Here is a 25,677-nt window from a genome sequence, read left to right on the forward strand (position 1 = left end):
TAATGAAGTCAATTGTGGATCCCCTTCAAGCACATCAAACAATGGTTTTAACTCTGCTGTGAGTATTTTTAAATAAGGCCATTGCCAATTAATATCTCCTAGTAATTTTTGAAAATCATTCAAAGTTTTAAGTTGATCTCTTCTAATCTCCATCTTTTGTGGTTGTATAATCTCTGGTCGCACAACAGCCCCTAAGAACTGTCCTACTTCTGACCTTTGTACTTTCTCTGTAGCTATGCTCAGACCATATTTCTCCAACCATTTTACCAAATCTGCATAAGCCTTTTCAAGCTCTTTCTCATTATTCCCACAAAGAAGAATATCATCCATATAATGAATAATTCTTAGAGAAATATATTTTTCCTTAACTGGTGCTAATACTTGTTGTACATAAAGTTGACACATACTGGGGCTATTGGCCATGCCTTGGGGCAACACCGTCCATTGAAACCTCTCATCTGGTCCCTCATGATTAATGGCAAATCTAGCTCTATCTTGCTCAAACAATGGAATAGAGAAAAAACAATCCTTAATATCTATTACAATAACTTGCCAATGCTTAGGTAAAGCTGATAAAAGTGGAAGGCCCCGTTGGACTGGGCCAAACAGTTGCATTTGTGCATTAATGGCTCTGAGGTCATGAAGCAATCTCCATTTTCCAGATTTCTTCTTGATAACAAAAATAGGAGTATTCCAAGGAGAGTTGGATCCTTCCAAATGTCCCAAATCTAATTGCTCTTTTACTAATTGATAAGTGGCCTCTAAATTCTCCTGTGAAAGTGGCCATTGAGGTACCCATACTGCCGCTTCAATTATCCATGGTATGGGCACCCCTTCCCCAATGGCCCCTAGGAAAAACCCAATCCTGCACGATCATTTTTTGAAATAACTTGAACAGGTTCTTTAATGCCTTGATACTGCTTTCCTATCCCTATCCCTGGTATATATCCATTATCCAACATCATATTTTGTGCAGAGATGGAATATTCATTCATTAATTTTAATCCTAAAGCTTTTAAAATATCTCTTCCCCATAGATTTACCAGCAAGGGAAGAACATAGGGAGTAAACAACCCTGACTGACCTTCTGGTGCCTTCCATCTTAGGGATTTAGAGCTGATAGCAGTAGTGGCTTCATAGCCTAGTCCCTGCAATGAATGTTCTGATTGGGTTATTGGCCATTTTGAAGGCCACCAGGAGGTGGCAATGATGCTTTTATCAGCTCCTGTGTCCAAAATTCCCTGAAAATTCTTTCCTTCTATATTTAATGTTAATGTTGGTCTGGTATCAAGATCAACTGCAAGATAAGCAGAATCAAATTTATCTGAGTGGCCAAATCCTTCTGCCCCTCTGTTTCATTTGGTGGCCCCAAAATCCTCATGACAACTAGGAAGAATAAGTAACTGTGCTATGCCATCACCCGCGGAGATGGGAAAAATCCTGCATGGCGATGAGCACATGATCTTGAGTTGTCCCTCATTTAATCTTGATCTATAACTCCAGGATGGACAATTAAACCTTTTAGGGTGGTAGATGACCTTCCTAGTAATAGTCCTACTGTGTTTTTTGGTAGAGGGCCTGAAAAATCAGAAGGAACAGGTTGTTCACCCATTTGGGGGGTCAAGACTATTCTAGTGGTGGCAAGGAGGTCCAATCATGCAGAACCTGCATTAGCTCTCTGTGAGGCTTCCTCCTTTCTAGGCTCAGGGGGGAGCTTGTTGCCCCATATGAGGGCCCTGAGGGTGGGAGCCCTGCAGGGCGTATTTTGGCTCAGGCAACCATGTACCATTAATGTCTTTGACTGACTTACAATTATTTCCCCAGTATTTGCCTATTTTACGTCGGGGACAGATTCCTGGCATCCTCTAAGGTGCTGACATACACTCCCTACAATTCTTTTGTATATGTCCCATTTTGCCACATTGAAAACAAGTGTTCTTGTCCGCCATATTGCCCTTTCTTTGTCCTTATAAATTGGCGGCCGCCAGCCTTGCATTGGTCAAAGGACCTCCTATTTTTCTACAAGCCTTAAGCCAAGCTTGTAAGCCTTTTCCTTTCCAAGGAGTTATGGCTTGTCTACATTCCTTGGTGCATTGTTCATAAACTAGTTGTTCTATTAAGGGCATAGCCTGTTCTTGATCTCCAAAAATCCTTCCTGCAGCCTCCATCATACATGCTACCAAGTCTGAAAATGGTTCATTTGGTCCCTGAATGACTTTTGTAAGGTTTCCTGATACTTACCCTCTATTAGGTAGTGCCTTCCAGGCCTTAACAGCACATGTGTTAATCTGAACGTAGACCTCTAAAGGATACACTATCTGATTATTTGTCCATTGTCCTTGTCCAGTGAGCATTTCAAATGTCCAAGCAGGCTGCCCCGCTGCTGCGTTAGTGCGGGCTTGTGATTGACTCAAATCATGCCATATGGCTTTCCACACTAAGTATTGTCCCATAGTGAGACAAGCCTTCACAACGAACATCCAGTCCGAGGGAGTCATGGCCACATGGACAGTCTTTCTATTTGCGACAGAGTATAGTTCGCGCTGATACCATAAGTGCGAACAGACTCTACCAATTCTTTAACCTGTTTATGCTCAAGAAGGTGATGGGTACGATTCCCATCTTCCTCGAACACAGGAAACATCCGGGTTATCTCATGTCTGGTTTCAGGTGAGCAAAAGGAGTATTTACATTCCTTCTCTGCATAAGGAGGAGGCGCAGTAAGGACACATGCAGCCTGCTCCTCCAAATCTTCCTCCTCAGAGGGCGATAGTTCCTCTTCTGAGGGGTGACTGGAAAGCTCTAAAGCCTCCAGTTCCTCTAAAGGATAAAGATATTTTTTCTTTCCTCCACGAGATGGATCCGTCTCGCGGGGCCCTTTCACTTTCTCTTTATTATGTTTTTTCTTTTTACGTGCACCCATCTTTTCTTCATGTTCTGCTTCTGACATGCTTTCTTGAAAATCTGATAATGGTCTAGTGCCTGCTTTTAGTTGCCTATCATGTGCTTCCCCAAAACAAAACAAATACAGTAAAAACAAGCAGGCAACCAAACGCACAATAATCAACCCTTCAATGGCAGGATCAATCCCAAACAGTAGCATGACTATCAGAACTCACCTTATTTGTTACCTTTGTGCCACAGTTCTGAATCCTCTCTAGTCTCCTGAATGGTCCCCCGTCTGCTGCTGATGTCAGTTTCCCGGGTTTCAGCACCACTTGTCGAGTGCTATCACCTTGCCTGCAAGAACAATGCTCAACAACAGGATACTTCTGCAGCTATGTTTATTGCGTGGCTCATTACAGCAAGTTGAGGGAAGACCCCGAGGAGGAAAAAGGGCTCTGGTTATATATGCTCAGAGGAGTCGTGTCTGTTACTGACAGTTGCAGCCCGCAATGCTCGTAACAGTCACCCCATGACGTGGATCGCGCATCCACACCTTGCTGGCTTATGGACAGGAAACGGGCACCATCTTCGGGAATGGCACTGGTGGCTCTCTACATAGAGACAGCTGATCTGACCAAGGAGTAACTAACAGGCCCCCAGATTTATAGCTGGGAATCCAGCATGGGACTGACTCAGACCCCGTGAATATGGGTCTCTGCTAGAATATCTGAGCAGTATAAGGGACCTCAGACAGGGGAACCAGGATGCATTCCTGGTGCAAAAAAGGACCTTGAGGACACATCCCCCATGGAGAGATACTCCCTTAACCTAGAGACAAGAGAGATGTCCTAGTCCCTACTTCAAATGACTTGACAGATTTACATGAACCCACCTGGATGGCATAGCCCTACATGTGGAATGGGGGTGGGAGGATGGGATGGGAGGGTGGTCAGTGTGCATGAAGGAGGAGAGAGGGTAAGAGAGAGGGAGGGAGAGGGAACTGGGATCGACACGTAAAATAAAATTAAAAAAAAATGTTGCTCTGGCTTGATACAGGAAATGGGGGAGCATTTTTTCCTGACTTAACTTGATATGCCAGGCTTTGTCAAAGTCCCCATGGGAGGCCCTAATCTTTCAGAGGAGTGAAATGGGACTTGGTAAAAAGTAGGTGGGGGAGAAAATAGAATGAGAGGAGGGAGAAGAAACTATGATTGGAATGTAAAATCAATAAAAACATTTAAAATTAAAAAAGAATAAAGCTGTTATGAACATAGTTGTGTAAGTTTCCTTATGATAGGAGAAAGGATCCTTTGGGTATATGCCCAAGACTGATGTAGATAGTTCTTAAAGTAGGTTCATTTTTACTTAAAGTAGTGTCATATTTACTTCTGAAATGGTTCTCTTCCTCCATATCTTCTCCAGCAATAGAGTTCACTTGTCTGTCTTATTCATTATTACAAGTTATAGATGGAAAATTTTATAATTATATGCATATGTTGTACCTATATGAATATAAATATGCTTACACAATACATATATGTGTGTGTGTATTTATTCATATTCCTAAATAAAGTACTAAAACTTGCCAGTTTATATGATGTTACTTGTATGTATTTTTTTTTAAGAGCTGATCATTTGATATTAGATAAGTAGTTGGTGCCGGTGCTTTTTCCTGGGGAAAGCTATTTCTCGAAATCTCAGCATTCCTCAGAATTGTAGCATTTATTATTAAAGTACTTGTCTCTGAGGGATCAGGGAATGAGGCAATTCCACAGAAATTGTTAAAAACATTTGGGCAGGTAAAATTGGGGTGGGGAATGGGAGGGGAGGGTGGTCAGGGTGCATGTGAGGGGGAAGAGAGCATAAGAGGGAGGGAAGGAATGAGGGAAAGGGAACTGGGATCAACATGTAAAATATAAATACTAATAATTTAAAAAATTAAAGAAAGAAGATGCAGAAATCCTGGCTTTAGTCTATAAGGCTGCTTTGTCCAGCTGTTTTGAATGTAGAATCACCTGGTACTGTTTCAGGCGTTCTGGCTTGATCAAACCACATTGGCCTGGAAGAAATCCACTGCTTTTCACTTTCTGTGGAAACACAAATAGAAATCCTTTTCCCCAGTAACTTGTCCTTGAACTTCAATCTTGGAGTCAAAGTAATTTTTTCATTTATTATTTTACATGTCAATCCCAGTTTCCTCTCCCTCCCTCTCTCCCTCCCTTTTACCATCTCTCCCCTCTGACATGTACCCTAATGGCCCTCCCCTCCCATCACCCCATGCCAAATCCATATGTAGGGAATGCCATCCAGTTGGGGTCATGTAGATATGACAGGTCATGTGAAGTATGGAATAGGGCTTCTCTCCTGTCTCTACATTAAGGCAGTTATCCCTCTATGGGGGATGTGTTCGCAAAGTCCTTTTGTGCACCAGGGATATATCCTGGTCCACTGTCTGAGGACCCTTAGAATGCTCTGTCCTTCTGGCTGAGACCCATATTCAGGGGGGCCTGAGTCAGTCCCATGCTGGCTTCCCAGCTATCAGTCTGCGGGCCCGTTAGCTCCTCCTTGTTCAGGTAAGCTGTCTCTATGTGTTTCTGCAGCCTGGTCTTGTCCTCTCTGTCTGCATCTGGATTCTAGTTTGACTCAGTGTTTATGTATGGGTGTTTGCTCCTGTTTCCAACAGGTATTAGATGAGGGCTCCATGGATAAGTTAGTTGTTGATCTCACCTTCCAGGAAGGGCATTTATGGTAACCTTTCCATGGATGCTCAAATTGTTAGTTGGCGGCAGTCTTGTAGTTCTCTAGACCTTTCTTTGTGTTCAATTTTATCTTCAAACCAATATTGGCTCCCTCTTTTATGTTTCTCTCTCTCTCTCTCTCTCTCTCTCTCTCTCTCTCTCTCTCTCTCTCTCCCTCTCTCTCTCTCTCTTTCTCTCTCCTATCTTCTATTCCTAACCATGTTCAATCTTCCTAGTCGCACATGTTTTCCTCTTCTCCCCTTCCCTTTCTCCTATTTGTCTCTCTATCTGCTATCCCCCCCACTTCCCATGTACTCTGGGGGACTTGTACTTTCCCAGTTCTGTGAGGGAATTTATATGAATCTCTTAGAATACACCTTGTATCCTAGTTCCTCTGATGGTATGAATTATAGACTGGTGATACTTTGCTCTCAGTCTAAAATCCACATATGAGTGAGTACATACTGTGTTACTCTTTTTGTGATTGGGGTACCTCATTCAGTATGGTTTCTTCAAGTGCCATCCACTTGCCTGCAAATTTCAAGATACGGTTATTTTTTTCTGCAGAGTAGTATTCCATTGTGTAGATGTGCCGCATCTTCATTAACCATTCTTCAATTGAAGGGCATTTAGATTGCTTCCAGGTTCTTGCTATTACAAATAGTGCTGCTATGAACATAGTTGAGCAGATGTCTTTGTTGCATGGATGTGGATCCTTTGGGTATATGCCTAAGAGGGTTATTGCTGGGTCCTGTGGTAAACTAATTCCCATTTTCATGAGGAACTGCCATACTGATCTCCAAAATGGCTGTACGTGTTTGCACTGCCACCAGCAGTAGAGGAGTATTCCTATTTGTCCACATCCTCTCCAGCATGAGTTGTCATTGGTGTTTCTAATTTTAGCCATTCTGGCAGGAGTAAGATGGTATCTCAAAGTTGATTTGATTTGCATTTCCCTGATAGCTAAGAATGTGGAGCACTTTCTTAAGTGTCTTTCATCCTTTTTGATTTCCTCTATTGAGAATTCTTTCTTCAGTTCTGTACCCCATTTTTAAATAGGGTTATTTGGTGTTTGGTTTAACAGTTTCTCCATGAAAATGCCCTTTACCAGCATGAAGTACTTTGGAAAGAATGATGCCCAATTTCCCAAATACTGTTTATAAATGTTTGTTTTCATTTAAATGGACTTGGTTATAAAATAAATAAATAAATAAATAATTTAAATTTATGACAATGCTCAGATTTCAGAGTTTTGCATATTCTTTGCTGTCATTATTTTGGACCATTAAGAAAATATTAGAAAAACAATTTAAATACTGAAAAAAATTAAAGAAAAACACTTGGGCATTGAGATACATGCTCTTATTCCACAGCTATGATGGAAGTGACAAGTAGAAACCTTAGTTTTCCTGCCCAGCTAGCATAGGTTATTTGCTGTGCTCCATAACATTACAAGACTGTGCCTTACAACAAAACAAGATAGTTTCTGATGAATGATGTCCAAGGCTTCTCTCACTTATATGCACATACACATATACAAACATGCATGTACCAAATATACACATATACACATGCATCAAACTAAATTATGTATTTGTAACTTAAAGTGCTAAAATATATTCTTGAAAATATAGTCTATATTAATTTATACATGAAAATACAGAGGCATATATATACAGCATCATTTATATTAATTCCTATAATTTTGTTAGTATGAACTAGGTTTTATAATATGGAAATTATCTCATGAAAAGTATGATAAGTGTAATTGCATAACTGTTGAAAATGACATTTTTGCTCACTGAGGTGTTTGTAAAATCCATGGATTTCACTAGAGCTGGCCTTTAGAATTATAAATGAATAAATAATTTAAGTTCAATTTTATATTGATGTTTTCAGTACTGCACTATAAAACAATACTTCTCAGTATTGAAATGTAATATAGACCTCTCATACTTACTAAAGGAATATCAAGGGAACAAATTGTAGTTCCTCTTCTTAATGCTTCATTATTAAGACATTAAGAATGAAATCTGACTGGTAAGATAAAGCCTTTGTATTTCATATTTTGAAATTTCATAAGGGTAAATACATTATTCTTAATATTTCTTAGGAGTCCTTACTGATTTTGTCGTTTGTCTTTTTTTTTTAATGTCCCATTTGTTCCCAATTGCTATGGTATTACTCCCAGACTTCTTTTAAAGCTTATGCTTTAAAAGCTTATGTCTTCCTTTTTCAGTAGTCCCATTAGAAAATGAAGCCAAGCATACTTCATCACAAACATATTTCTGGGAGGGTTGTAACTATTATACATTTGAAAGAAAATAGGTAATAAGAATTCACAAGTGAATAAATGACATTTTATTAATATATAAAATTTTGTTTTAGCGTCAAATATAAAATTACCTAGACCTCTCAAAACTGTTTTTTACTGACTTTTCCAATTCACTAGAAGAAACTCAACATAATACTCTAAAATTTTATCAGCAAGTCTCATCTTATTCTATTTTCTAGATACTTTTTTGTATTTGTTTTCATCAACCCCAGTTCTACATTTATCTAAAACTTTTTTAATCCATTGTATTAATCTTTTAAGTCAAAATTTAGGTAAGTTTTCCATTACACCCAGCATGATGGAATGACCGACTAATGGGGTTTCCCCTGTACAATGGCAAGTCACTGCCTGGGGATTGTTTGCAATATTATGTTGACATCATATTTTAAATATATGATACAGTCATTACAGTAAGTTTTGTAAAATATTTCCGTCTTGACATTCCTTTATGTTATTGTAGATCAAAATAAATTACTCTTTTTTGCATTATATGTGACTCCTAAAATTGGAATAGATTTAGATTGTTGCCAGTTTTGCATTTCTTTTCTCATTGTCTAGCACTAATATTCCCAAACCATGCTAATCAATCAAATTTAGAAACAAATAAGAGAGAGATTTTTTTTTCTGTACTAAGATGAGAAGGATTGTCTTACCTGGTAACATTTCTTAATGAAAGACTTGAAGTACAATAAGTGAGCATTTGTTACATGATGATTGACTTCCAGGTCATTAGCCTGATACCTGGACTAGTGTCACCAGTTCTCAAAAACTCAGCCAACATCCAGAAAAGATTTGATAGAAGAATGCTAGTTTTGATAATGTATACTAAGAATTCATCACTAACATTAAATACTTTTTTTCTCCAAGTACCAGAAATTATGGAAACTAAATGGGCACCTGTCAAAATAGGTTTTTACATATATTTTCTGAAAAACTTTAGTTTCTCTGTCTTTGGGGGGCATCATGTAGAAGATTGCATATAGATCCATATTTGTTGCCATACACAAAACTTATGTCCAAATGGACCAAAGAACTTAACATAAATCCAGCCACACTGAATCTCTTAGATGTGAAAGCAGGAGGTACCCTTGAATGAATTGTTACAAAAGACTGCTTCCTGAACATCACACCCATAGCACAGACACTGAGATCTACAATTAATAAATGTGACCCCCTGAAACGGAGAAGCTTCTGTAAGGCAAAGGAAACAGTCAACAAGCCAAATGGCAGATTAGAGAATGAGAAAAGATTATCACCCACCCAACATCAGGCAGAGGTCTGATCTCCAAAATACGCAAAGAAGCTAGTCACCAAAACACCAAATAACCCAATTAAAAACTGGGGTATAGAACTAAATAGAGAATTCTTGTGGGGAGTATGGGATGAGATGGGATGGGATTGGAGAGTGGTCAGGGGGAATGGGAGGGAGGGAGGGAAGGAGAGAGGAAGGGAAGAGGAGGAAAGGAAGTTAGTGAGAGGGAGCTGGGATCTATATGTAAAACAAGAAAAACATTAAAACAAAACAAAAATCAAAACAAAAATAAAGAAAGAAAAAGAAACAGAATGAGACTTCCAAAACAAACAAACAAACAAACAAACAAATCTTGATAGAGGAATCTTAATTGGCTGAAAGACATTTAAGGAATTGCTCAACATCTTTAGCCATCTGGGAAATACAAATGAAAACATCTTTGAGACACTATCTTGCACATATCAGAATGGTTAAAATAAGATATTGTGGTTTAATAAGGATCAGAAGAAACAAATAGGCCAAATAAATGTTTATTCATGGAGAAATAACTTACAACATGGACAAACACCAGCAGTTCCTGGTGTCAAGGATGCCTCAGGATGCTCTCCTGTCCACTTCTCACCAGTAAGAGAGCACTCCTTGGCTCCTCCTCAGGCCTAGTTTCCTCAGGTCACTTCTGTACCGGTCTCCACCCCCAATGGGTGTGGACAGTGCCACAGACCACAGAAGGGGACAAAGTGAATACCTCACTAAAATCAGAGACAGTTTATGCTGGAGAGGATGTGGAGAAATGGAAATACTCCTCCATTGCTTGTGGGTGTGTAAACTTGTACAGCCACTGTTGAAATCAGTATATCAGTTTCTCAGGAAAATAGGAATCAGTCTATCTCAAGATCCAGAAATTCCAATCTTAGGCATATACTGAAAGGATGCACATTCATATCACAAGGACATTTGTTCAATTATATTTATAGAAGCATTATTTGTAATAGCCGGAATGTGGGAAAAAAACTTGATGCCCTCAATTAAAAGTTTTTTTCTATTAATGAAGGGTTTAAAATTTACAAAAAAGCTGAAATTAATAATTAAAAACTCGTATATACAATTTTAAGATAGATAATATAATTATTTTATGTATTTTACCCATACTAATTCGCATACCATTGGGTCATATTAGTCCATTGTAGCATGTTGTAGTCAACATTAAAATTAGATCACATTCCAATATTTTGTTTTCACTTTTCCTTTCTTACATTAAATTTTAACTGGTCTCTTGATATTATCTCTCTCTCTCTCTCTCTCTCTCTCTCTCTCTGTGTGTGTGTGTGTTTTCTTGATTTATATGTAAGAGATAATGTTTACACAAATGTGAACAGTACCTACTCTGGACAGTTGGTATTGGTTTATACAAGGAAGAAAGCGGAACAAATCTTGGAGAGCTTGGAAGTCAACAGCTTTCCTCCAGTTCTTCCAAGGTTGATTTATTCTTTCATGCCTTTATCTTGAGTTTCTGTTCTTATTTCACTTAGGGATTGATTGAAACATGAATGAAAATACATGACAAAAGCCAGAACGTCCTCAATTCAGTTATTGTTTTATCACACTAGGAAAACAAATAACAATATTTTTTAGGAAAACTTTGATATCTCACCCATAAATTATTTCTTATATCGCTGAGTACATATAATTATTATTGTTCAAGCTGGCCTATTTATATAGATGTTGGAGTTTAAATTTTTCATAGATTAAATTAAGTAAATTCAATTTCAGTTTTGCTATTGAAAAAGCATGGAATGAATATACCTCACTAATATTAAGATCAAATAACCCCATACATACTCCAGAAAGATCAGAAGAAGTTTCTAAAAATGCTACAATTTGAATATTTGGAGTCATGAACATATAAGAAATTGTTTCTTGAGCTACATAGGTTATTTGGAACTTGCTACTGCTGTATCAATTTCCATATTGAATATGTCTCATAGTAAAAGGCTATTTAATTCTAAATTTTTAGCTTTTTTTCTCTTATAAAGCAGCATGGCAATATTTCTCTCTTCTGAGCCCTTCCAATACCTACACTCTCCCCCAGATGAATTTCTCCCTCTGCTCTTCCTTCAGATGACACACGTCTTTAAGAGACAACAGCAAAATGGGAATAAAAACAATACTAGGGGGAAAAAGCCCTCATAAGAAGGGTGAAGAAGGCAACCCAATAAGAGGAACAGAGTCCCAAGAGACAGCAAAAATGACACAGACACATCTGCTTTCACCATTAGAATTTCCACAAAAACTACAATGCTATCAGTCTCTGTGAGCCCATGTGAGCCCTTAATTAATTAGGTAGACAATGTCCCTCTGTCTCTATAGAAAAATAGAATGAATATCTGAGGTCACTATCCTAAAAATCATATTTTACAATATATTATTCAAATATAATGATGAAACTTTTCTGCTAGAATTCAGCTTAAAGTTCTGGATCATTTGCTTATTATATTGTGCATAGAAACATATGCATATTATCTAAAATTATCATTTTAAGGTAATAAAATGACACCTACTATAAGACCCAAATGACAGGGTTTTATACATTTCCTTGACTCTGCTTTAGTCCATCTGTTATTAAAATGCTTCACAGAGTTTCTCCCAACATCAACTCATTAATGTCTCTCTTACAACTGCATTATGTAAAGAAGAGAAAAAGGCAGAAGAAGATGAATAAGAGTCAGGAGCAAGAGAGGAATAATGTATCTTTTTCACTTCATTGAAGTTTTCTAATTCCAGAATGGATTTAATATTTTAAAGTTCAAAACAAAACAAGGTATAAATATAAAAGGGTGAAAACAAGATCAATTTGCTTCATATGTGCAGGCATTCATTCAGTTATTTCTCATTATACAGAAGTTAACTAAAAATACTTTACTTGTATATAAAAATATTTTATTTTCCTAAAGAAATATGCTAGATCATTGTAATATTCTTTGTATCCAAATGATGAACTAAATGAGGTCATTGTGGTATGCAGATAGTTATTCTGATATTGCTCTTGTCAATCATTTGTCACCATCATATCTTCAAAAATTTGTACATCCTTTAAGAGTTTTTCTTTCCACAATGCTTTTAATTTTCATTTATTTAATTCTTCACATCTTATAATGCAGACACAGCTAATTTAACGTTTTAACTTTTTAAATCCTTATATATACGAGTATTTGCTTGCTTGTGTGTTAGTGATCCACCAATGTGCTGTGCCCACATAGGACAAAATAAGAAGCTGGATGCTCTGGACTTGGACTTACAGATGGCTATGAAGTACCAAGTAAAGTGTGCTGGAACATATTCAGGCCCTTTAGAAAAACAGCAACTGCTCTTACTTGTTGAACCTAAGCTTTATCTCCCAAAAGATTTATTCCCCTGCCAATGTAAAACCTTTATTTATGTATTTATTTCTGATGAAGGAAATGTCTATCCTAGTGGATTGGAGGTAGGGAGAGAGCTGAACATTCCCTATCACCTGTCTTTTCTGAGCTTCTTTCTATGGGAAAATGCAAAGAGCAGGGGAAGGGGCAGTTTCTCTATTAATGAGCAAGGAGAAATATTATGTTTTCTTCTGTATGCATCATAGAGATACTTTAGTGTAGTCCTCAAATGGGTCATGACAACTTAATACTGAATCACTACAATCATGTTCTATTTAGGATAAAAAATATTGTTGCCCTAGCCTTTCCAATTGGTCATTTTCTCATGAGGCACTTTCAAGTTTAGCAGCATGTTCATGCTCCAGCAACTTCCCATTTGCTACCACCCCACAGAATACTGACAGTTGTCAAAATCCATGTGTCCATAGTTGACTCAGTTAAAAGTATTGAGTATTTGCTTTGTAATGGAAATTTTCTTGTTCAAAAAAGATTCAAATGAAATCTACTCACAAATTTTGCATCTGAGGAAATGACTGATATCCTGAATAGCTCAAGGGAACAGTCAATAAACCCCCTTAAGCTATGTCTGAACTTCCAGTGTTTTTTTTTTTTTTTTTTTTTTTTTTTAAATAGGAGTATGGAAATACTTAAGGTTCTTCTAGCACTCCAATGAAAATCTGTGCTTGTGATTTGTTACAATCCAAATCAAACCAACAAATCAAAAAATTTGAGTAGTATGAATGGACTGGACTATTTTTGAGAGCATTGACTGCATAATAGAAATTTTACTTACAGCCCATTAAATTTGGGACAAATTACAATATTTTACAGAAGGCAATATCCTTTGAAATTAGTTTCAAGGCTATACTTTATTAGTGTATTTTCATTTAATACCAGGCACTCCAGGCTTGTAGAGAGGGACAAGATAGGTACAGGAGGGTTGGAGTGAGGTAAGGGAAAGGAGGAGGGATGCAATTAAAATTGATGCAATAAAAACATAAATGTTAATAAAAAATTATAAGATTATAGAAGTCAAAAAATTTAAGATTCACACAACTATATCCAACCTATGAGATATTTGATAAATGTAAACTCATAATGAATAAAATGAATTATCTTTAAATCTCTCAGCTGAAACAAAGACTCAGCTAACCCTGTTATTTAGCCTGTTTAATGTTAAAATACAATCATGAAAATGTAACAATTTTTAAAGTATCCACCATTAGGAACACTTGCAAACAAATAATCCAAAGAAAATATAATGTCATCTCAAATGAAATGAACAAATGCATTATACCAAAAGTTATAATAAAATAAATTGTATCTTTTATTTCAAATAATTTAGGTGTTTCTGGAAAGTAAATTGCACATAACCATCCTAACAGATTTAAAAGTACAGGGAAAAATGTTATGCTTTGAATGATAAAGACAAGAGGCAAACAAGTCAAAAGAGAATGTCTTTAAACTGTGAACATGAAAAATGTTTAATATATAATATTTAATCATAATTAATTTAAAAGTTGACAGTATCAGAGAAACCCTATCTTAAAAAACCAAAGCCAAAAAAAAAAAAAATGTTGAAAGTAGTTTGAAAATGCAAGGATGTCTAAAACTAGCTTTGTGTTGTTGAGCATTATTCTTCAAGTTATAGCCAAAACAATTCAAGAAAGTCAAAGTGTTTTGTATGGAAAAAAAGTAAAGTGTGTCTACCAAGTTGGACATGTGAAAGTATATAAAGATCAAGGTAATCCCTTGAAACTGATTTAGATCTAAGGCAAAAATATGTAATATCCAAATGAAACACATACTCACACAGAATTTAAAATGAAAATTTCTCCTATAGAATATAAATCATTAAAAATAGATTTATCACCTAGTGAGATGGTTCAGGGTAAAATCATTTGTTGGAAGGCTTCATAACCTGAGTTCAATACAAGGAATGTAGACTTTGGAAGGAGAGAACCAGACTCTTCCAGGTGGCCCTCTGATACCCACTAATATCTTGATATGCAAATATGAACAAACACAAATTTTAAATATTTTTTTAATATATAAACTGATATACCCAACAAAATACAGGAAATGTACAATGAGAGTCCAAGTGAGTTGAAAAGTATTAAAGAACAACTAAACAAATTAATAAGAACTAGAAACCTTAGGTTATTAAGTTGAGGAAATTTCTAAATTGATGTAAGTAAAAATATCAATATCACCATCCTGTCCAACTGAGAAATTCAAATTAAAGTGATAAATAGTAAAACTGAAGATGAATAGAAATTGAAAATCCCAAATGATGCTGGTGGGGATGAAAAACATAAAATTAGTATGAAGAGATCTTATAATGACTAAAAATAATTGTCCTTCTTAGTGTTTACTTAAAAAGTATGAAAATATAGAATCCTATGTCAACACAGATACTTCAGTGTGAGTGATCAAACCTCAGTACTTATACTAATAATCATTACACCTCTTATACCCATCTAACTCAATTTTGAGGATTCCCATTGACCACATTGCAAAATAGCTCGAAATCCTAAATAAAAACATCTACTTCCAAGATATTAAGAATTTTTTTTGTAAACTGGATAAATGGCAGAACCAATTATTAAAAGTAAACCACAGTGGAGAAAATACCACACCAAACAGGCCTGGAAACAGGGTTTTCTGAGAAACAATGTCTCCTATAAATGCAACTCAAACAGAACACCCCTCCCTTCTGGATTATGCACAAAATGTGCCAGGGAAGGCATTGGATGAAAGAATGTATACCAACAAAATTGCATCAAGGAAATACTTTGCCATCAGGAAACTACCAGAGTGGTCTCACACAGGATCCAAAACTAGATCAGTCCATTCCTGACACACACTGTTCTAGATTATAGAAGAGCTATAAAAGAGAGAACATAGTAGTATTGTCTAGATGTGCCACATCTTTATTAACCACTCTTCAATTGAGGGGCATCTAGGTTGCTTCCAGGCTCTTGCTATTACAAATAGTGCTGCTATGAACATAGTTGAACAGATGTCTTTGTTGCATGGATGTGGATCATTTGGGTATATGCCTAAGAGGGGGATTGCCGGGTCCTGTGGTAAACTAATTCCCATTTTCCTGAGGAACCGCCATACTGATCTCCAAAATGGCTGTATGAATTTGCACACCCACCAGAAGTGGAGGAGTGTTCCCCTTTCTCCACATCCTCTCCAACATGAATCATCATTGGTGTTTCTAATTTTAGCCATTCTGGCAGGAGTAAGATGGTATCTCAAAGTTGTTTTGATTTGCATTTCCCTGATAGCTAAGGATGTGGAGCAGTTTCTTAAGTGTCTTTCGGCTTTTTTGATTTCTTCTATTTGGTGTTTTGTTGACTAGTTTCTTGAGTTCCTTATATATTTTGGAGATCAGCCATTTGTCGGATATAGGATTAGTGAAAATCTTTTCCCAGTCTGTGGGCTGCAGATTTGTCTTGTCGACTGTGTCCTTTGCCGTACAGAAGCTTCTAAGTTTGAAGAGGTACCATTAATTAATTGTTTCTCCCAGTGTGTGTTCCCCTGGACTTATGTTCAGGAAGTTGTCTCCTATACTAATTAGTTGAAGGGTACCTCGTACTTTCCCTTTTAAGAGGTTCAATGTGACTGGATTGATGTTGCAGTTTTTGATCCATTTGGACTTGAGTTTTTTGTGGCACATCTACACAATGGAATAATACTCTGCAGAAAAGAATAATGACATCTTGAAATTCGCAAGCAAGTGGATGGCACTTGAAGAAACCATCCTGAATGAGGTAACCCAGTCACAGAAAGAGAAACACAGTATGTACTCACTCACATATTGATTTTATACATAGAGCAAAGGATCACCAGCCTATAATTCACACCACCAGAGGAACTAGGATACAAGGTGTATTCTAAGAAATTCATATAAATTCCCTCACAGAACCGGGAAGGGACAAGTCCCCAAGAGCACAGAGGAAGTGGCAGAGCAGCGAATGGAGAGAGAAGTAGGAAGTAGGAGAAAACAAGGGGGAAGGAAAGGAAAACACATGTGACCAGGAAGATTGAGCATGGTTAGGAATAGAAGACAGGAGAGAGAGAGAGAGAGAGAGACAGAGACAGAGACAGAGACAGAGAGAGAGAACATAAAAGAGGGAGCCAATATTGGTTTGAAGATAAAATTGAACACAAAGAAAGGTCTAGAGAACCACAAGTCTGCTGCCAACTAACAATTTGATCTTCCATGGAAAGGCTACCATAAATGCCCTTCCCGGAATGTGAGATTAACAATTAACTTATCCATTGAGCTCTCATCTAATACCTGTTGGAAACAGGAGCAAACACCCATACATAAACACTGAGTTGAAGGAGAACCCAGATGAAGATGGAGAGGACAAAACCAGGTGGCAGAGACACATAGAGACAGCTTACCTGAACAAGGAGGAGCTAACGGGCCCCCAGACTGATAGCTGGGAAGCCAGAATGGGACTGACTCAGGCCCCCCCTGAATATGGGTCTCAGCCAGAAGGACTGAGCAGTCTAAGGGACCTCAGACAATGGAGTCAGGATGTATTCCTGGTGCACAAAAAGATCTTGTGAACTCATCCCCATGGAGGGAAAATTGCCTTAATCTAGAGACAGTAGAGAAGCCCTAGTCCCTACTTCCCATGACCTGTCTGATCTACATGACCCCAACTGGATGGCATTCCCCTACATATGGAATTCGGGTAGGGTATGGGAGGGGAGGGTGTTTAGAGTGCATGTGAGAGGGCAGAGAGGGTAAAAGGGAGGTAAGGAGGGGAGGAGGGATGGAGGAAGGGAGGGAGGGAGACTGAATTGGGATCGACCTGTAAAATAATAAATTAAATAAAAAAAAATTCTTTGACTCCAAAATTTAAGTTCAAGGACAAGTTACTGGGGAAAAGGATTTCTATTTTTGTTTCCACAGAAAATGAAAAGATATGGATTCCTTCCAGACTAATGTTGTTTGATCAAGCCAGACCACCTTAAACTGAGTACCAGGTGAACATACATTCAAAACAGGTGGACAAAGCAGCCTTACAGACTTCAGCCAGGATTTCTGCATCTTCTTAGAATCCTCCATGACAGCACCCATTACCAGCAGGTAGTAGTTCTTAAAAGATGTACACTCATAGTAATTGATTTAATAGATGTTTTCTTTGGTATATCATGACAAGAAAAGGATAGCAAAAATATTGCCTTCATAATGCATAACAATATTAATTCACAGCCCTCTAGGCATTATCAAAGGGAGGTTTTCTCAGAGGGAATTATAAAAGCCCTACCCTGTGCCAATATTTTTTATGGAAGTCACTGCAAGTAATACATATACAATTTTTATATTGTATTATGTGTCAAACTAATTAATTTAGCAAAAATATAATAAATAGTGTGAATATGTGAAGAAAATTTGCCTTGGTTGAGATTATAACTTTTTCATGAAAAAATACAGAGGAGATTCTATTAATTATTTAGGTTATAAAATGAGTTTAGAAAACAATTGACCCCAAATGTTCAAATTAGGATACATAGATAGCAGACTCATAAAAACTTTCAAAGACATGTAAGACATTTCCCAATTATGACACATTATTGGGGTAAAAAGAGATTAACTGATTAACTTAAACAAAACCTTAGATGTTGAGAAGGACATAAATAGTCCTCTGTAATTACCAGTTGAAGTGGAAACAAAACTGGCTTTGGTGGTATAGAAATTATATAATAAAAATGTGGAGTATGTGGAGCTGGAGCTTAACAGCATATTAGTCATAATTCCCTCTTAGCATTCCACTAAAGGAATTTTAATGTAGAGGGAATATATTATTATAGAATTGATCTTTTATTTATACAACATACACTGAACAAAATGTTAAAAAATTATTTTGAAAATATTTCTGAGTTGATTCCAAAAGGGAAATCATGATTTATCATTTATCACTGAAAATTCAGCAGAAATGATTGTACCTTTTACTAATGATGAAAGTGACAAATTGTAAGCAGGAAGTGAACCATGGCAATGAGTTGTAGTTATTTGGGGGAAGAAATTAACAAGTATCCCCAAAGCAAGAGAATTCAATATATGAAGAGACTTAACTGGATTCGTCTTTGCATTTTTCCAGGAAACACCAATAACTAGAGCCCTTACATTCTACACTGATGGAAATAAATCAGGAAAGGTACATTTCAATTCAGAAAACTTAATAAATTGAATCTAAATTCTTTTTATTTCTGTTCAAAAGTCACAGTTATATGCAACTCTCATGGTGTTAATGATCCTAAAAATGCTCTCAACAAACATATTGATTCACAGGATGAAGAAAGAGTGTTTACTTATTGAAACCACTGACTTTATGTTAGATGACAAAAAATTGACTTTATTTTTATTCCATTACAAGAAATAATCAGGACTGGAAAACATAGAACATATGAAACCCTCATCTAATGCCATATGAGTTTGCCAGGCCCTCTAATGTAATATAATAATGTAGATGATCAAATAATGAGAGGAAATGGGTTCAAAGCCTCAGAATTTCATGGAAAAAAAGCACACCAATAGCAAAATATTTAATAAAGACTTTCCATTACTTGGGATAACATAACATATTTATAAGTATAAAGTATAAATGGACTTGGTTATATAAAAGAAAGAAAGAAAGAAAGAAACTGGAAAAGATGTGGATTCCTTCCAGACTAATGTGGTTTGATCACGCCAGACTGCCTGAAACACAGTACCAGGTGATCCTATATTCAAAACAGATGGACAAAGCTGCCTTACAGACTACAGCCAGGATTTCTGAATCTTCTTCGAATCCCCCATGACAGCGCCCCTTACCATCAGGAAGTAGTTTGGAAACAACAACGCCCAAATTCCCAAATATTGTCTATAAATGTTTGTTTTCATTTAAATGGATTTTATTATATAAAATAAATTTAAAAAAGTGAAAAAAAAAAGAAACTGAAAAAAAAAAAAAAAAGAAAAGAAATGTCGTACTTCATCTGTCTAGAAGTACAATGTGACCCGGCCATCCCACTCTTAGGCATATACCCAAATTATCAACATCCATGCAACAAAGACATCTGCTCAACTCTGTTCATAGCAGCATTATTTGTAATAGTAAGAACCTGGAAGCAACCTAGATGCCCTTCAATTGAAGAATGGATAAATAAGATGTGGCACATCTACACAATGGATTACTACTCTGCAGAAAAAAAAATAATGGTATGTTGAAATTGCAGGCAAGTGGATGGCACTTGAAGAAACCATCCTGAATGAGGTATCCCAGTCACAAAAAGAGGAACATGGTATGTACTCAATCATATGGATTTCAGACTTAGAGCAAAGGATCACCAGCCTATAATTCACACCACCAGTGGAACTAGGATACAAGGTGTGTTCTAAGAGATTAATATAAAGTCCCTCACAGAACCAGGAAGGGACAAGTTCCCAAGAGCAGAGGGGGTATGGGGGATCAGTGAATGGAGAGAGAAGTAGGAGAAAGGGAGGGGGAGGAAAGGAAAGCATGTGCAACTAGGAAGACTGAGTCAGGGGAGGAATAGAAGACAGGAGAGAGAGAATTAGTGAGAGAGAGTGAGAGAGTGAGAGAGAAAGAGTGAGGGAGAGAGAGAGAGAGCATAAAGGAGGGAGCCATTATTGGTTTGAAGAGAAAACTGAAGGTAAAGAAAGGTCTAGAGACCTACAAGACTGTCACCAACCTTGGACTGAGCAACCTTGGAAAGGCTACCATAAATGCCCTTCCCAGATAGTGAGGTCAACAATTAAATTATCCATGGAGCCCTCATCTAATACCTCTTGGAAACAGAAGCAAACAGCCATAACTCAACACTGAGTCAAACTAGAATTCAGATGCAGATGAAGAGGGCAAGACCAGGTTGCAGAAACACATAGAAACAGCTGACCTGAACTAGGAGGAGCTAACGGGCCCCCAGACTGGTAGGTGGGAATCCAATATGGGATGGACTCTGCCCCCCCAATGAATATACGTCTCAGCCAGGACAGAGCAGTCTAAGGGACCTCAGACAGTGGAGCCAGGATGAATCCCTGGTGTGCAAAAGGACCTTGCAAACAAATCCCCCATGGAGGGATACTGTCTTAACCTAGAGACAGGAGAGAAGTCCTAGCCCCTACTTCAGATGACCTGACAGACCTACATGACCACACCTGGATGACATTTCTCTACATGTGGTATTGGGGTTGGGGAATGGGAGGGAAGGGTGGTCAGGGTATATATGAGGGGGCAGAGAGGGAGGGAGAGAGGGAGGGAGAGGGAACTGGGATCAACATGTAAAATTATATATTAAATTAAATAATTAAATAATAATAATAATGAAATGTTGTAGTTGTCCTTTATAAAAACACACTCCATTTACTCTAGGAAGTAACCCAAAGGGTTCTTAAAGGAATGCAAGCTAGCAGATAGATGTTTTCCATTTTTGTAGAATTTGGAAAAATTAAAAAGTTCTACCACACCATTGATAACATCTGTCTTAAAAAAAAAAAAAAAAAAAAAAAAACAAAAAAACCCAAAAACAGGTTTTGCTTATTATAATATAAAGCATATTGCAGCTACACCATACAATCCTACAGGACAGGTTTTATAGAAATGTCTAATTGAACTGTAAAAGCATGATAAATAAACATAAAGGAATGATAACAAACACAAGAAATAGATTGCATAGTGTTTTATTAACTTTGACATTTTTGAGTGCTAACAAGAAAGAAACAACACTGTTGGGAGTAATTGGATAATAGAAATAACTACAGAATTAAATCAGCTGATAAATTTCAATGATATATTCACCTTAAATGGAAACCAGGCCTTGTGCTCTGGTGGATAAGAGGTTTTAACTTTGCTTCCACATGTGAAGAAATGCTATGGATGACATCAAAATTTGTAAAGATTAGATTTGAACAAGACAGCTGTATTTAAGATAGATGATCAAGCAACATAGCCGTTTAATCTATGCTAACTTATAAAACAAACACATATTTTTCATTTGATCAGATATAACTTGACCAATGTTTGTCTTTTTCAGGAGAATAAAGGTATCTAGCTAAGCAAACTGGAGACAATGAGACAAATTAGAGATCTGAAGAAAAACTATAAATCATTCAGAGGAATCATCCCTAGAGGACTAGTAATTTGAGCTATTGGTACATCATATTTCTAAATAGATAAAATTTCATAAATTGTCCCAAATGTTTGTTTCTGCCTCTCTCTCTCTCTCTCTCTCTCTCTCTCTCATATATATATATATATATATATATATATATATATATATATATTGACAATGGTATTTTTGTAGTTCCAATACAATTAAACTTTAAAGCTGGCTTTGGAGTTAGATTCTGCCTCTAACCTTATCTAAACCCAAGAATTCTTGTTAAAGTAAAATCCAAAATCTCTGTCTCATGTCAGAAGAGCCACATGTTATGGGACAGATGGGAAAAAATAATTTAAAGTCTATTATATTGTCACTAATATCATCAATCTTTGATTTTATATTGGCTCTTTTAACAGCTTTTTTAAGGCATGAATGTTATATTTATATACATATGCATTTTAAAGTTGCTTCATGACATTAATGGTCACATAGAGTATAAACTTATTCTAGAAAAAGATTTTTATCTACATACCTGCAAATAATTGAGACTTTCAATCCTGACCAGTTCTTTACAGTGAACCATGGCCAAGCCTAATTGGAACCTTTGAAGTCTCCAAAAGGAGGATTCAGTCCCATAATGGCAATTCTACCAGGACTATCATACCCAGACAACACTATTATGCTGAACAATTCCAAGTAAAGATCTGCTTTAGACTACAAACTGCTCCGAACTATTTCGACAATACCAGTTCAGATGTCCCAATCTCACAGACACTGCTCAGAATAATTTTGACATAGTTAGATGAAAGGATCCAGCCTCACAAACTACTCTAGCCAGGCTATGATGCACCCCTGCACTATCCTATTATTCAGAGCCTGAACAAAAATAATACAGGTTGACAGTTAACCTAACTTTTCTCTTTCAGGATATCCTAAAGATGCCATCACCCCCACCCAGCATTTAAAGAAATCACACCCACAATATAAAGTCATGATTTTCCTCTTTCATTGCATTATGGATATTTGTCATTGTTTAGAGTAATTGTTTACAAGTTGTTATTGGTAATGGTCAAAGAAAAAGTGATATAGATATGATAGGATAAAAGATATGATGAAAACAAGAAAGGATAAAGATATGATGAGATATAATGATATATTAGTGATTCTACTTCTAAAAGTAATTATTAGTTTTAAGCATTTTATCTTGGATTGGACTTTCTTATATTCTATAAAATACATTGATACAAATTTGAAATTAATTGGTTAAAACATACTGTGCATATATTTCTTATCTTGTTCAAGGTATTGTACCAACTCAGCTCATTTAACAAAGTAATGCCAATTTCTAATCCTTGAAAGTTATTATTACACACTATATAATAGTAAATGTAGGATAATAAATAGTTACCTGTAGCAGTCGAAATTGTAGTCATTTTAGGAAATGTCCTCAAGGTCAAACAGAGTTATATTTTAGATACACACTTGGTCTTCAGTTAAGAGATTTTCAGAATATGGGGTTTATAATGTTTTTAAATACATAATCATTTTTATTATATATAAATTAGAAACAATCTTATTTTATATGTCAATCCCAGTTCCCTTTCCCTTCCATCCTCCCATGCCCCTCCACTCCACCATTCAATCCCCCATCCACTCCACAGGGAGGGTGAGGCCTTCCATGAGGGATCTTCAAAATCTGTCAAGTCATTTGGGGATAGAGCCTAGACCCTCCCCCATGTCTCTTGGCTGAGGGTGTATCCCTACATGGGGAATGAACTATTGAATTCCCTTCATGCACTAGGTATACATCCTCATTTCACTGCCAGAGGCCCCATAGACTGCCTAGTCCTCCTGGCCAACACCCATGTTCTGGGGGTCTGGTTTGATCCTCTGTTGGTTCCCCAGCTGTCAGACTTGGTTCCATAACTTCTTACGTGTTCAGGTTAGCTGTTTCTGTGGTGGATTTTTCTAGCATGGTCTTGAACCCTTGGTTCATCACTCCTCCCTTTCTGAAACTGGATTGCAAGAGTTTGTCTTAGTGCTTACCTGTGGAACTCTGCTTCTGCTTCCAACAGAAACTGGATGAAAGCTCTGGGATGGCATTTAAGGTAGTCATTATTCTCATTATAGTGAAGGCATTTAAAATACCCTCTCCTTTGTTGCTTAGATTCCCAGTAGGGGTCATCCTTGTTGATCTCTGTACAATCCCTAGTGACAGATTTCTCTTTAAACCTATAATGGCCTCCTCTATTTATGGACCTCCTTTCTTGCTGCTCTCCTCTATTCATTTTCCCATTCAATCTTCCCAATCTCACATGTTCGCCTCCCACTCCTTTTCTCCCCTGATCTTTCTCCTACCTCGATACCCCCTCCCCCATGCTCCCAATTTGTTCAGGAGCTCTTGTCCGTTTCCCATTTTCAGGGAGATTGTGTATGTTTCTCCTATGGCCCTCCTTGTTTTCTAGCTTTTCTGGAGATTTGGACTGTAGTCTGATAAACCTTTGTATAAGTCTAATATCCATGTTTGTCTTTTTGTGACTGGATTACCTCACCTAGGATGGTTTCTTCTAGTTCGTTCCATTTGCCTGTGAATTTCTAGATTCCATATTTCTCCCCCCATGGAATAGTACTCCATTGTGTAAATCTATCACATTTTCTGTATCAATTCATTGGTTGAGGGAAAATCAGTATGGCAGTTCCTTCAGAAAATGGGAACTAGTCTACCTCAAGATCCAGCAATTCCACTCTTAGGCACATACCCAAAGGATGCACATTCATACAACATGGTCATCTGTTCAACTATGTTCATAGTGGCATTATTTGTAACAGTCAGAACTTGGAACTTATGTTTTTTTATGAAAATGAGACATGTCGTATTCTCCTACACCAATGTACTTCAGAGAAGATGTGCATCAAACAAACTAGGAACTAGAGAGAATATACTGAACATCAAAGAAACACCTCCTCCTAGAGTTTCCTTTTTTTGTTTGTTTGTTTGTTTGCCAAGGTAATCCACTAGGCAAAAAAATTGCCTTTGCCTTGACTCCTATCCAAATCCTAAAAACAGGACACCAACAGGAGTGACTGTGAACCTTGCCCAGACAAGCTGGGTAGTCCTTCAAAGTATTTTGCTTCACAGAAGTGTCTGTCAAATATGCTAGCCCTATATGCCAAGGATTGATCCCCTTGATCAACCAGCTGTTTTTGTCACTTTTCATATTTTTGGGAATCTTTTGCTCATATTTCCTGTTTACTCACTTACTATCATTTCCTTCTTGGTCCTCTGAAGGAGTTGAAGAATATAAACTATAGTTTCAGTTTTCCTTGGTCATCAGACTCTGAAAATTATCTTACTAAAGTTATGTAAAGTGTAAAAGCTTGAGAGACATTGAAAGATAACTTTATAATGCAAATTAGAATAGAAAGTAAATTAAGTTGAAGTTTTTGGATATCTCACAATAGGATAAATAATGAAATATTTTCGCTGAATTTGTTAAATGCTAATGGACTGGACATGGTTGATATACTTATTGCCTACATATATTTTGTATGGCTAATTTTCTTATTGTATATAGCTTTTCTTATATTATTTGTAACATTTAATTTTAGACAAAAATGGGATGTGGCAATATCTTCTATGTACAAATAAAGTGTGTCTGAAGATCAGATTGTAGATCTTGCCACTAGCTAATTAACAAGCAAATGTGTGTTGGCTGGGTAGAGAGGCGATTATAGCTAGGAGAAAGCAGAAACTTGCTCTCTTTTCAGCTGGAAAGTTGTTGAGGTAAGGTGTGGCTTGCTCCTTCATCTCTCTGATCTTTCAGAGTTTTCCTTACATCTGGCTGTAGCTGTTGTTATTAAGACTGGTTAGAACTCATGATAAAACTATTATTATGAATATGACGTATGAAGTAC

General features: G+C 36.9%; 1 pseudogene; it reads right to left on the reverse strand.

Moving 5' to 3' along the window:
• Positions 1-1,967: 1,967 nt before the first annotated feature.
• On the reverse strand, positions 1,968-24,284 carry LOC127236306 (igE-binding protein-like; annotated as a pseudogene).
• Positions 24,285-25,677: the final 1,393 nt, after the last annotated feature.

The sequence above is a fragment of the Phodopus roborovskii genome, unplaced genomic scaffold (genome assembly GCF_943737965.1).
Source record: "Phodopus roborovskii unplaced genomic scaffold, PHOROB, whole genome shotgun sequence".
In the NCBI taxonomy this organism is placed as follows: Eukaryota; Metazoa; Chordata; class Mammalia; order Rodentia; family Cricetidae; genus Phodopus; species Phodopus roborovskii.